At 43.8% G+C, this 10,890-nt stretch overlaps 1 pseudogene; it reads right to left on the bottom strand.

Moving 5' to 3' along the window:
* Positions 1–650: 650 nt before the first annotated feature.
* LOC111969460 (AP-2 complex subunit alpha-2-like) overlaps positions 651–10,890 on the bottom strand; it is a 24,337-nt pseudogene continuing 14,097 nt past the window's right edge.

Here is a 10,890-nt window from a genome sequence, read left to right on the forward strand (position 1 = left end):
CGACAGCCCCGAACCTGAAGGATCTGGAGAAGGTCTGTATGGAGGAGTGGGCCAAAATCCCTGCTGCAGTGTGTGCAAACCTGGTCAAGAACTACAGGAAATGTATGACCTCTGTAATTGCAAACAAAGGTTTCTGTACCAAATATTAAGTTCTGCTTTTCTGATGTATCAAATACTTATGTCATGCAATAAAATGCAAAGGAATTACTTAAAAATCATACAATGTGATTTTCTGGATTTTTGTTTTAGATCCGTCTCTCACAGTTGAAAGTGTACCTACGATAAAAATTACAGACCTCTACATGCTTTGTAAGTAGGAAAACCTGCAAAATCGGCAGTGTATCAAATACTTGTTCTCCCCACTGTACATCTATGGACACAATCATTGCTCAGTTGGAGAAGAGGGTCAGACAATTAAGGCATTTTCTTGCCAGTCCCCCCTGAACTCCAATTCTTCCAGTAAATATGTCTTTAAAGAACAGGGAGAGGACTAAGCCCTTTCCACAACAAAAGCAAAGCCGTAAATATTCTGTGTGCACATGGACATAAGGCAGATTTAACGCAGTGAAATATTCGTAAAGTAAGTGAAAGTCATTTGATATACAGTACATTTATAATAAGTCAAATATAAAAAAAAAAATTACACTGTACACTGTATCAATTCCAATTTAAATGAGACAGACGGGAAGGATAAGTGTGACATGTTTGTTATGAACCATGTGGTGTCTTCACAAGTGGCAGGGGGAGCTTGTACAGCTCTGTGGTATATCAGTTAAGACCTGATCTGGAAGCAGTTCAGAATTGTTCTGAGAGCAGATCACACAGGCGCTGTGACACAGTATCTCTGCTTGTTCTTAGTGTTAAGCGGTACATCTGAAAAAATAAGAGAGAGAGAGAGAGGTTAAATAGGTGAGAAGGCTGTTCATTGACTACAGCTCAGCGTTCAACACGATAGTGCCCTCAAAGCTCATCACTAAGCTAAGGACCCTGGGACTAAACACCTCCCTCTGCAACTGGAACCTGGACTTCCTGACGGGTTACACCCAGGTGGTGAGGGTAGGTAGCAACCCCACCGCCACGCTGATCCTCAACACAGGGGCCCCTCAGGGGTGCATGCTCAGTCCCATCCTGTACTCCCTGTTCACTCATGACTGCATGGCAGGCACGACTCTAACACCATCATTAAGTTTGCTGATGACACAACAGTGGTAGGTCTGATCACCGACAACGTTGAGACCTCCCTATAGGCTGAGATCAGCGACCTGGCCGTGTGGTGCCAGGACAACAACCTCTCCTTCAACGTGATCAAGGAGATAATTGTGTACTACAGGAAAAGGATGACCGAGCACACCCCCATTCTCATTGATGGGGCTGTAGTGGAGCAGGTTGAGGGCTTCAAGTTCCTTGGTGTCAACATCACCAACAAACTATCATGGTCCAAACACACTAAGACAGTCGTGAAGAGGGTACAACAAAGCCTATACTCAGGAGACTGAAAAGATATGGGATGGGTCCTCAGAACCTCAAACAAAATTATACAGCTGCACCATTGAGACCAGCCTGACTGGATGCATCACTGCCTGGTATGGCAACTGCTTGGCCTCCGACCGCAAGGCCCTACAGAGGTTAGTGCGTACGGTCCAGTACATCACTGCGGCCAAGGTTCCTGCCATCCTGGACCTTTATACCAGGCGGTGTCAGAGGAAGGCTCCAGCCACCCTAGTCATAGACTGTTCTCTCTTCTTAACAGCTTCTACCCCCAAACCATAAGACTCCTGAACATATAATCAAATGGCTACCCAGACTATTTGCATTCCCCCCCCTCTTTTACACTGCTGCTACTCTGTTTATTATCTATGCATAGTCACTTTAACTCTACCTACATGTACATATTACCGCAACTAACCGGTGCCCCCACACATTGACTCTGTACCGGTACCCCCTGTATATAGCCTCGCTATTGTTATTTTACAGCTGCTCTTTAATTATTTTATTTTTTACTTAAGATTATTTAATTTTTTTAACTGCATTATTGGTTAAGGGCTTGTAAGTAAGCATTTCACTGTAAGGTCTACAGCTGTTGTATTCGGCGCATGTGACAAATACAATTTGATTTGAAATAGGTTGGTCAAATACCTTGTCTGGATATTGAAAAATAGTTGGTGACAGAGTACTGGGGTGGAGAATAATTCTCACTGGAGGGAGGTGAGGGCTACATACCTGTGCTTGAGTATTAGGCTCCAGTCTCAAGAGGCAGCCAACCTGGGTGGTCTTCGTATGGATGACACCAGCGCCCACAAAGTTGGAGGGGTTTGGATCTACCCCATCCAGCAAAGCAGCACCAAACCCCATTATCTGGAAAACAAAAACAGACACCAGATCAAGGTTAAGACTATCGACAACACAGCCCAACATGCTGACTAGAACGGGCGCTCGTGCGTCATCACTCGCATATTGATTTTGTCAACTCACACAAGACGCGATCAGGACACGCATGTTGAAATATCAAAACAAACTCTGAACCAACTATATTAATTTGGGGACAGGTCGAAACACATGAAACATTCATGGACATTTAGCTAGCTTGCTGTTGCTAGCTAATTTGTCCTGGGATATAAACATTGGGTTGTTATTTTACATGAAATGCAGAAGGTTCTTTTCTTCCTGGATCTCTGTAGAATTTTGAGTCACACAAAATTGTGTGTTCTCTACTCCGACAACAGCTGCAACAACGAGAGCATCATGATGGGTTGTATCACTGCCTGGTATGGCAACTGCTCGGCCTCCGACCGCAAGGCACTACAGAGGGTAGTGCGTGCAGCCCGGTACATCACCGGGGCCAAGCTTCCTGCCATCCAGGACCTCTATACCAGGCGGTGTCAGAGGAAGGCCCTAAAAATTGTCAAAGACTCCAGCGACCCTAGTCATAGACTGTTCTCTCTGGTACCGCACAGAAAGCGGTACCGGAGTGCCAAGTCTAGGTCCAAGAGGCTTCTAAACAGCTTCTACCCCCAAGCCATAACACTCCTGAACAGCTAGTCAAATGGCTACCCCCCAAAAAACATGTGGACATCTTTTGCAACACTCAACACCTTGTAGAGTCCATGCCACACAGGAGGTGTGGTCAGCATGTTACACAGTATTGCTAGTGAAGTCAGGGTGACCTTCATTCAGTTTCTTCACTTCTGTCTTTCATTTCTATCAACAACAACAAAAAACACAAGTCAAGACAAAATCTCCATAGCAATTCTAATCATAAAGGGATCTCACCTTGGCTTTGGTAACCTCTGTGTCCATGGAATGCTTTGCTTTGAAAATCTTTTGTACCTCTTGCTGAGGGCTGTGGGTAGAGAAAGTCAGTCACATACCACTAGCAGTTTCACCCTCAGCTGTTAAGGATGTGTAAGTACACTAGGTTTTACCTTGTTGCTGAATGATGGAAAATAGATAAATGTATTTCCATGTGAACGTTTTGACGTTGTTGCACAATTTTCAGATTTAGTTGCATTTAATTAAAATGCATTAGACTAAGGTGTATTTCACTGACCTATACCACCTACATAAATCAATATTTGGTAGAAGCGCTTTCTGGAATACCAGTGAATTGTTTAATAGTCGCCACAGACCGCACACTCCTAGGGAAACATTGATCTATTTCTCTTGGCAATGTTGCTCAAGCTATAATGGAATAATTTCACAAGACACTGTACCTATTCTGTTGGCATTTCCTTCACATTTAAATATACAGTAGGAGACAGTACACACTATATCAATATTTACACATGCAGGCCAATCTGAATGAATGAACCCTTTTGTGTCCTCGGAATACAAGGAAGAGTAAACTGGCACATTGTCAGATGGAATATTGTGTGCATATCAAAAAGAGAGAAAAAAATATATATATATATGACCACGCATATAGCAGAGATACAGTGGGGAGAACAAGTATTTGATACCCTGCCGATTTTGCAGGTTTTCCTACTTACAAAGCATGTAGAGGTCTGTAATTTTTATCATAGGTACACTTCAACTGTGAGAGACGGAATCTAAAACAAAAATACAGAAATCACATTGTATGATTTTTAAGTAATTAATTTTCATTTTATTGCATGACATAAGTATTTGATACATCAGAAAAGCAGAACTTAATATTTGGTACAGAAACCTTTGTTTGCAATTACAGAGATCATACGTTTCTGTGTTCTTGAGCAGGTGGCACACACTGCAGCAGGAATTTTGGCCCACTCCTCCATACAGACCTCTCCAGATCCTTCAGGTTTCGGGGCTGTCGCTGGGAATACGGACTTTCAGCTCCCTCCAAAGATTTCTATTGAGTTCAGGTCTGGAGACTGGCTAGGCCACCTCCGGGACCTTTAGATGCTTCTTACGGAGCCACTCCTTAGTTGCCCTGGCTGTGTGTTTCGGGTCGTTGTCATGCTGGAAGACCCAGCCACGACCATCTTCAATGCTCTTACTGGAGAAGGAGGTTGTTGGCCAAGATTTCGCGATCCATGGCCCCATCCATCCTCTCAATACGGTGCAGTCGTCCTGTCCCTTTGCAAGAGCACCCAAAGAATGATGTTTCCACCTCCATGCTTCACGGTTGGGATGGTGTTCTTGGGGTTGTACTCATCCTTCTTCTTCCTCCAAACACGGCGAGTGGAGTTTAGACCAAAAAGCTCTATTTTTGTCTCATCGACCACATGACCTTCTCCCATTCCTCCTCTGGATCATCCAAATGGTCATTGGCAAACTTCAGAGCGGGCCTGGACATGCGTGGCTTGAGCAGGGGACCTTGCGTGCGCTGCAGGATTTTAATCCATGACGGCGTAGTGTGGTACTAATGGTTTTCTTTGAGACTGTGGTCCCAGCTCTCTTCAGGTCATTGACCAGGTCCTGCCGTGTAGTTCTGGGCTGATCCCTCACCTTCCCCTGTATCATTGATGCCCACGAGGTGAGATCTTGCATGGAGCCCAGACCGAGGGTGATTGACCGTCATCTTCAACTTCTTCCATTTTCTAATAATTGCGCCAACAGTTGTTGCCTTCTCACAAAGCTGCTTGCCATTGTCCTGAGCCATCCCAGCCTTGTGCAGGTCTACAATTTATCCCTGATGTCCTTACACAGCTTTTGGTCTTGGCCATTGTGGAGAGGTTGGAGTCTGTTTGATTGAGTGTGTGGACAGGTGTCTTTTATACAGGTAACGAGTTCAACAGGTGAAGTTAATACAGGTAATGAGTGGAGAACAGGAGGGCTTCTTAAAGAAAAACTACAGGTCTGTGAGAGCCGGAATTACTGGTGGTAGGTGATCAAATACTTATGTCATCAATAAAATGGCAAATTAATTACTTAAAAATCATACAATGTGATTTTCTGGATTTTTGTTTTAGATTCCGTCTCTCACAGTTGAAGTGTACCTATGATAAAAGTACAGACCTCTACATGCTTTGTAAGTAGGAAAACCTGCAAAATCGGCAGTGTATCAAATACTTGTTCTCCCCACTGTATATGTTTCTTACGCTCCAAGTTGTTTCACGCGCTGAAAGAATCCTGCGATGTCATTCTTGTAGGCTGGAAAAACTTGTTTAAAGTAATAGGCAGTTTAACAGCAATGTTCTGGAGAGTTCCCCCGTACCTGTGTGTAGAAACAGGAGTAAAACAACGCTCAATAACTGTGAAATCGATACAGTAGCATTTCCAACAACGTCATGCAAAATTTATACACATATCTAGCAAATAGTTGCACCTGAAACAAACTCCAATATGCAATGTATTATAAAAGCATATAAAAGGAGAAAATAAGTTCTTACCTAAACTGAATGTTGAGCACAGGTGCACCACAAGTCAGACATACACTCAATGTTGAGTATCTGCTGGAGTTGTGCACCCCCGTCCACAGTGGGGTCTGCAGGCTTGTGGACATTCAGTTGTAGGGGAACAGTTAAGAAAAAGGCACAATAGGAGCAGAAATGGCCACCCTTAAACAATACATAATACAGTGGGCAAAAAAGTATTTAGTCAGCCACCAATGTGTGCAAGTTTCCCCACTTAAAAAGATGAGAAAGGCCTGTAATTTTCATATAGTACACTTCAACTATGACAGACAAAATGAGAAAAAAGATCCAGAAAATCACATTGTAGGATTTTTAATGAATTTATTTGCAAATGATGGTGGAAAATAAGTATTTGGTCAATAACAAAAGTTTATCTCATACTTTGTTATATACCCTTTGTTGGCAATGAAAGAGGTCAAACGTTTTCTGTAAGTCTTCACAAGGTTTTCACACACTGTTGCGGGTATTTTGGCCCATTCCTCCATGCAGATCTCCTCTAGAGCAGTGATGTTTTGGGGCTGTTGCTTGGCAACACGGACTTTCAACTCCCTCCAAGATTTTCTATGGGGTTGAGATCTGGAGACGGCTAGGCCACTCCAGGACCTTGAAATGCTTCTTAGGAAGCCACTCCTTCGTTGCCCGGGGCGGTGTGTTTGGGATCATTGTCATGCTGAAAGACCCAGCCACGTTTCATCTTCATGCCCTTGCTGATGGAAGGAGGTTCACTCAAAATCTCACGATAAATGGCCCATTCATTCTTTCTTTTACACGGATCAGTCGTCCTGGTTCCTTTGCAGAAAACAGCCCCAAAGCATGATGTTTCACCCCCCATGCTTCACAGTAGGTTATGGTGTTCTTTGGATGCAACTCAGCATTCTGTCCTCCAAACACGAGTTGAGTTTACCAAAAAGTTCTATTTTGGTTTCATCTGACCATATGACATTCTCCAATCTTCTTCTGGATCATCCAAATGCTCTCTAGCAAACTTCAGACGGGCCTGGACATGTACTGCTTAAGCAGGGGGACACGTCTCGCACTGCAGGATTTGAGTCCCTGGCGGCGTAGTGTGTTACTGATGGTAAGCTTTGTTACTTTGGTCCCAGCTCTCTGCAGGTCATCCACTAGGTCCCCCGTGTGGTTCTGGGATTTTTGCTCACCGTTCTTGTGATCATTTTGACCCCACGGGGTGAGATTTGCGTGGAGCCCAGATCGAGGGAGATATCAGTGGTCTTGTATGTCTTCCATTTCCTAATAAATTGCTCCGACAGTTGATTTCTTCAAAACAAGTTGCTTACTATTGCAGATTCAGTCTCCCTAGCCTGGTGCAGGTCTAACATTTGTTTCTGGTGTCCTTGACAGCTCTTTGGTCTTGGATAGTGGAGTTTGGTTGTAACTGTTTGAGGTTGTGGACAGGTGTCTTTTATACTGATAACAAGTTCAAACAGGTGCCATTAATACAGGTAACGAGTGGAGGACAGAGGAGCCTCTTAAAGAAGAAGTTACAGGTCTGTGAGAGCCAGAAATTTGCTTGTTTGTAGGTGACCAAATACTTATTTTCCACCATAATTTGCAAATAAATTCATTAAAAATCCTACAATGTGATTTTCTGGATTTTTTTTTCTCATTTTGTCTGTCATAGTTGAAGTGTACCTATGATGCAAATTACAGGCCTCTCTCATCTTTTTAAGTGGGAGAACTTGCACAATTGGTGGCTGACTAAATACTTTTTTGCCCCACTGTATAAACTGGGAGGGATTTATTAAAACAGCATTCGGAAATGATTGATGAAAATTACATAACAGCTTCTAGTAAAGGATATGAGCCTGCAGAGTATCTTGGCAGACCACAGAGGCAGCAAAATTCATGAACTGTGTTGATGTCTTGTTACCAAAGAACACATACATCCGACCTGTATGTTGAAAAAAAAGAGAATTAATTCAACCTTAAGATCTAATGGTCAAAACCTGATCATAATCACACTTAGGTGCATATGTATTTTTTGCTGAGGCCTACTCACCCAAATTCTGTCTGAATTCAGACTTCAGGCCGATCTGGAGGAGCTGGTTCTCGTATAGGACACCATTGTTCTTGCAAACAAACCTGGAAGGGAATGGCGCAAGTGGTAAGCATCTCATATCTGGTATCTTGGGATTAATGTACTGTATTGACTCCCAGGATTGGATTCCAACCAATATGCCAAGAGTCCCCCAGCAAGTGTTTTGAACAGACTCCACTGCTGACGTCTCTTACTTGTCTTCAGGTTCCTCTGCAGTGGGCAGAGTGGCGTTGGCATATGCTACTTGTGGAGTATTCGGCAGGAAACTGAAGCCAAGAGTGAGATGCACAGCGAGAATGTAAAGGGCAAGAGGAGCACATTCACACCAGGTTTTAGTAAGCTCCATGACGGATCAATGTAGTTAAAAAGCCCCTCCCTCCCTCCCTCCCTCCCTCTGATATTTGACCCACTGACACACTCTTTCTTACCTGGAGAAGTTCTCATCTGCAACAGGCCCCACTGCCACGGGTGTCTCTACAGGAAAGGCTGCTATGTTTTCAGAGAAGACATCCACCAGCAGGCTTGTCCCCTTGGAGGCAGGAGGGGCAGAGTTTTGTGTGGTGATGGTGCTGCCCAGGCCAAGCAGGTCTGTGGAGGGAGTGGGGGACGCGGCCACCTTAGGAGAGGTAACGGTCACAATTACTTCACTTCGGAAGTTCAAGATCTGAACCCATCAACCGCTCCAATTGGTCTTACGCTGATGAAAGTACAGAGCAACACACACACACCATGCAAAACAAAACAAACCTCTGTGGGAGGATCTATAATTATTAGGACTATACTTAGGACTCAAAAATAAAAATGATCCTTAAAAACCTAAGAGTATATACTGCTAAGTAATCAAGCTCACACAAAAGCAATGCGTCATCTTAGCATCTGGAATTGTCTTTATTCCATGAGCAGATCAGATTACATGATGTTGCTAGGACAGTGTATTAAGGTTAGGGAAGTGACAAGTGAAAAACCCAGCATGAGCATCCAGAACCTGAAAAAGGGGCCCAGCAGAGAGCAGCACAGGGACAGCAGAGGCCTGGGGGGGCATGGGGGTGAGGGGGGCCTGCAGGAGGTAGGAAGAGGAGACCGGACGTGGCCGGTTGGTGGGGGGTGCGGTCGAGGCGGGGGCCAGAAGATCCCCAACAAACGAGAGAGGAGAGCTCTAATGAACAGAGGAGGAAACAGTGAAGGCAGGACAGAACGAGAGAGCTGAGGACAGTTACGGAAGAGCAGAAAACACCAGGACAGAAAAATAGGAAATGTACACACTGAAAGGAGAGAAATAGGAGGCTCTAATAAGTAAACAACACATGACAACAGTAATACCTTGGCATTTGAGGTAGTGCTGCTATGGTCTGCAGTACCCCCATTGGCACTACGTTCTTTGCGGTTCTCATCCAAATCGGGATGCAGGTTTCCTGGTCCCTTCTTCCTCTTGAGTTTGGCCAGTATAGAGGACTCCCTCTCAGGGAAGGGAGGCATCTCCTCCAACACCGTGGCCTTGAGGGGAGCACAGAATGAATGGGGAATGAAGAGCATGACCTGGGGTGGAGGAACTGGAGGCTCTACAGTGTCCTTTTCTGAATTACAGTCTATCTACCAACAAAGATTTTCTGTGGGATGTATTCTGAACAATTAAAAACTAAACAGCTAAGTGTAATATAAAACTGTTGTTTTTAATTACATGAAATGTAAAAGTGTCAATCTTGCCCACCTGCTAGCTCGCTGCCATAGAGGACCACAATGGAAATAAGCATTCAGGCTTTGTTTTTTTATGCTAGTTAATTTTTTATGCATGTAATGTCTCCAGCAGAGCATACTACTACTTTTAATGATCTAATAAATGCAATCAATCAGGGTTATAATGGCACAAATGCAGGGTGGAATGTCACCGACCAGTATGTCAGTGCTGGCGATGCAGCTGAGGCGCAGGTACTCCACAGCACGCTGCTGTAGCTCAACGTCTGCGTTGCGGAGCTGGCTGTCTGAGCGCAACACCTCCTGGATGGTGCCCTTTACCTCAGGGAACAGGTTGATGAACTTGATGTAGGCTGAGAGCAGCAAAGCCCGGGTGGGCACCGAGCACAGGTGAAACTTGGAGTGGAGGAGGTCAAACTGGATGAGTGGACTAAGGAGTTAGAGCAAGAAGGACAATGGATGACACACAGTGAGTAACGTCTGTTCTCAGCTCCAAAGTAGAGGTCGACCGATTATGATTTTTCAACGCCGACACCGATTATTGGAGGACAAAAAAAAAGCCTATACCGATTAAATCGGATGATTTAAAAAAATCAAAAATAAAAATTGTAATAATGACAATTACAACAATACTGAATGAACACTTTTATTTTAACTTAATATAATACATCAATCAAATCAATTTAGCCTCAAAATAAATAATGAAACATGTTCAATTTGGTTTAAATAATGCAAAAACAAAGTGTTGGAGAAGAAAGTAAAAGTGCAATATGTGCTATGTAAAAAAGTGAACGTTTAAGTTCCTTGCTCAGAACATGAGAACATATGAAAGCTGGTGGTTCCTTTTAACATGAGTCTTCAATATTCCCAGGTAAGAAGTTTTAGATTGAGGTTATTATAGGAATTATAGGACTATTTCTCTCTATACCATTTGTATTTCATATACCTTTGACTATTGGATGTTCTTATAGGCACTTTATCTTATCTACTAACATAGATAGGGCTCTAACTCCTCTAGCTCCACAATGAAATAGGGTGCAGGCCAGGCAGCAGGCTGTTAGCCAACCTGCCAGCTTAGTGGAGTCTGCCAATAGCACAGTCAGTGTAGTCAGCTCAGCCATCCCCATTGAGACTGTGTCTGTGCCTCGACCTAGGTTGGGCAAAACTAAACATGGCGGTGTTCGCCTTAGCAATCTCACTAGGATAAAGACCTCCTCCATTCCTGCCATTATTGAAAGAGATCGTGATATCTCACATCTCAAAATAGGGTTACTTAATGTTAGATCCCTCACTTCAAAGGCAGTTATA

This window comes from Salvelinus sp. IW2-2015, linkage group LG10, assembly GCF_002910315.2.
Source record: "Salvelinus sp. IW2-2015 linkage group LG10, ASM291031v2, whole genome shotgun sequence".
In the NCBI taxonomy this organism is placed as follows: domain Eukaryota; kingdom Metazoa; phylum Chordata; class Actinopteri; order Salmoniformes; family Salmonidae; genus Salvelinus; species Salvelinus sp. IW2-2015.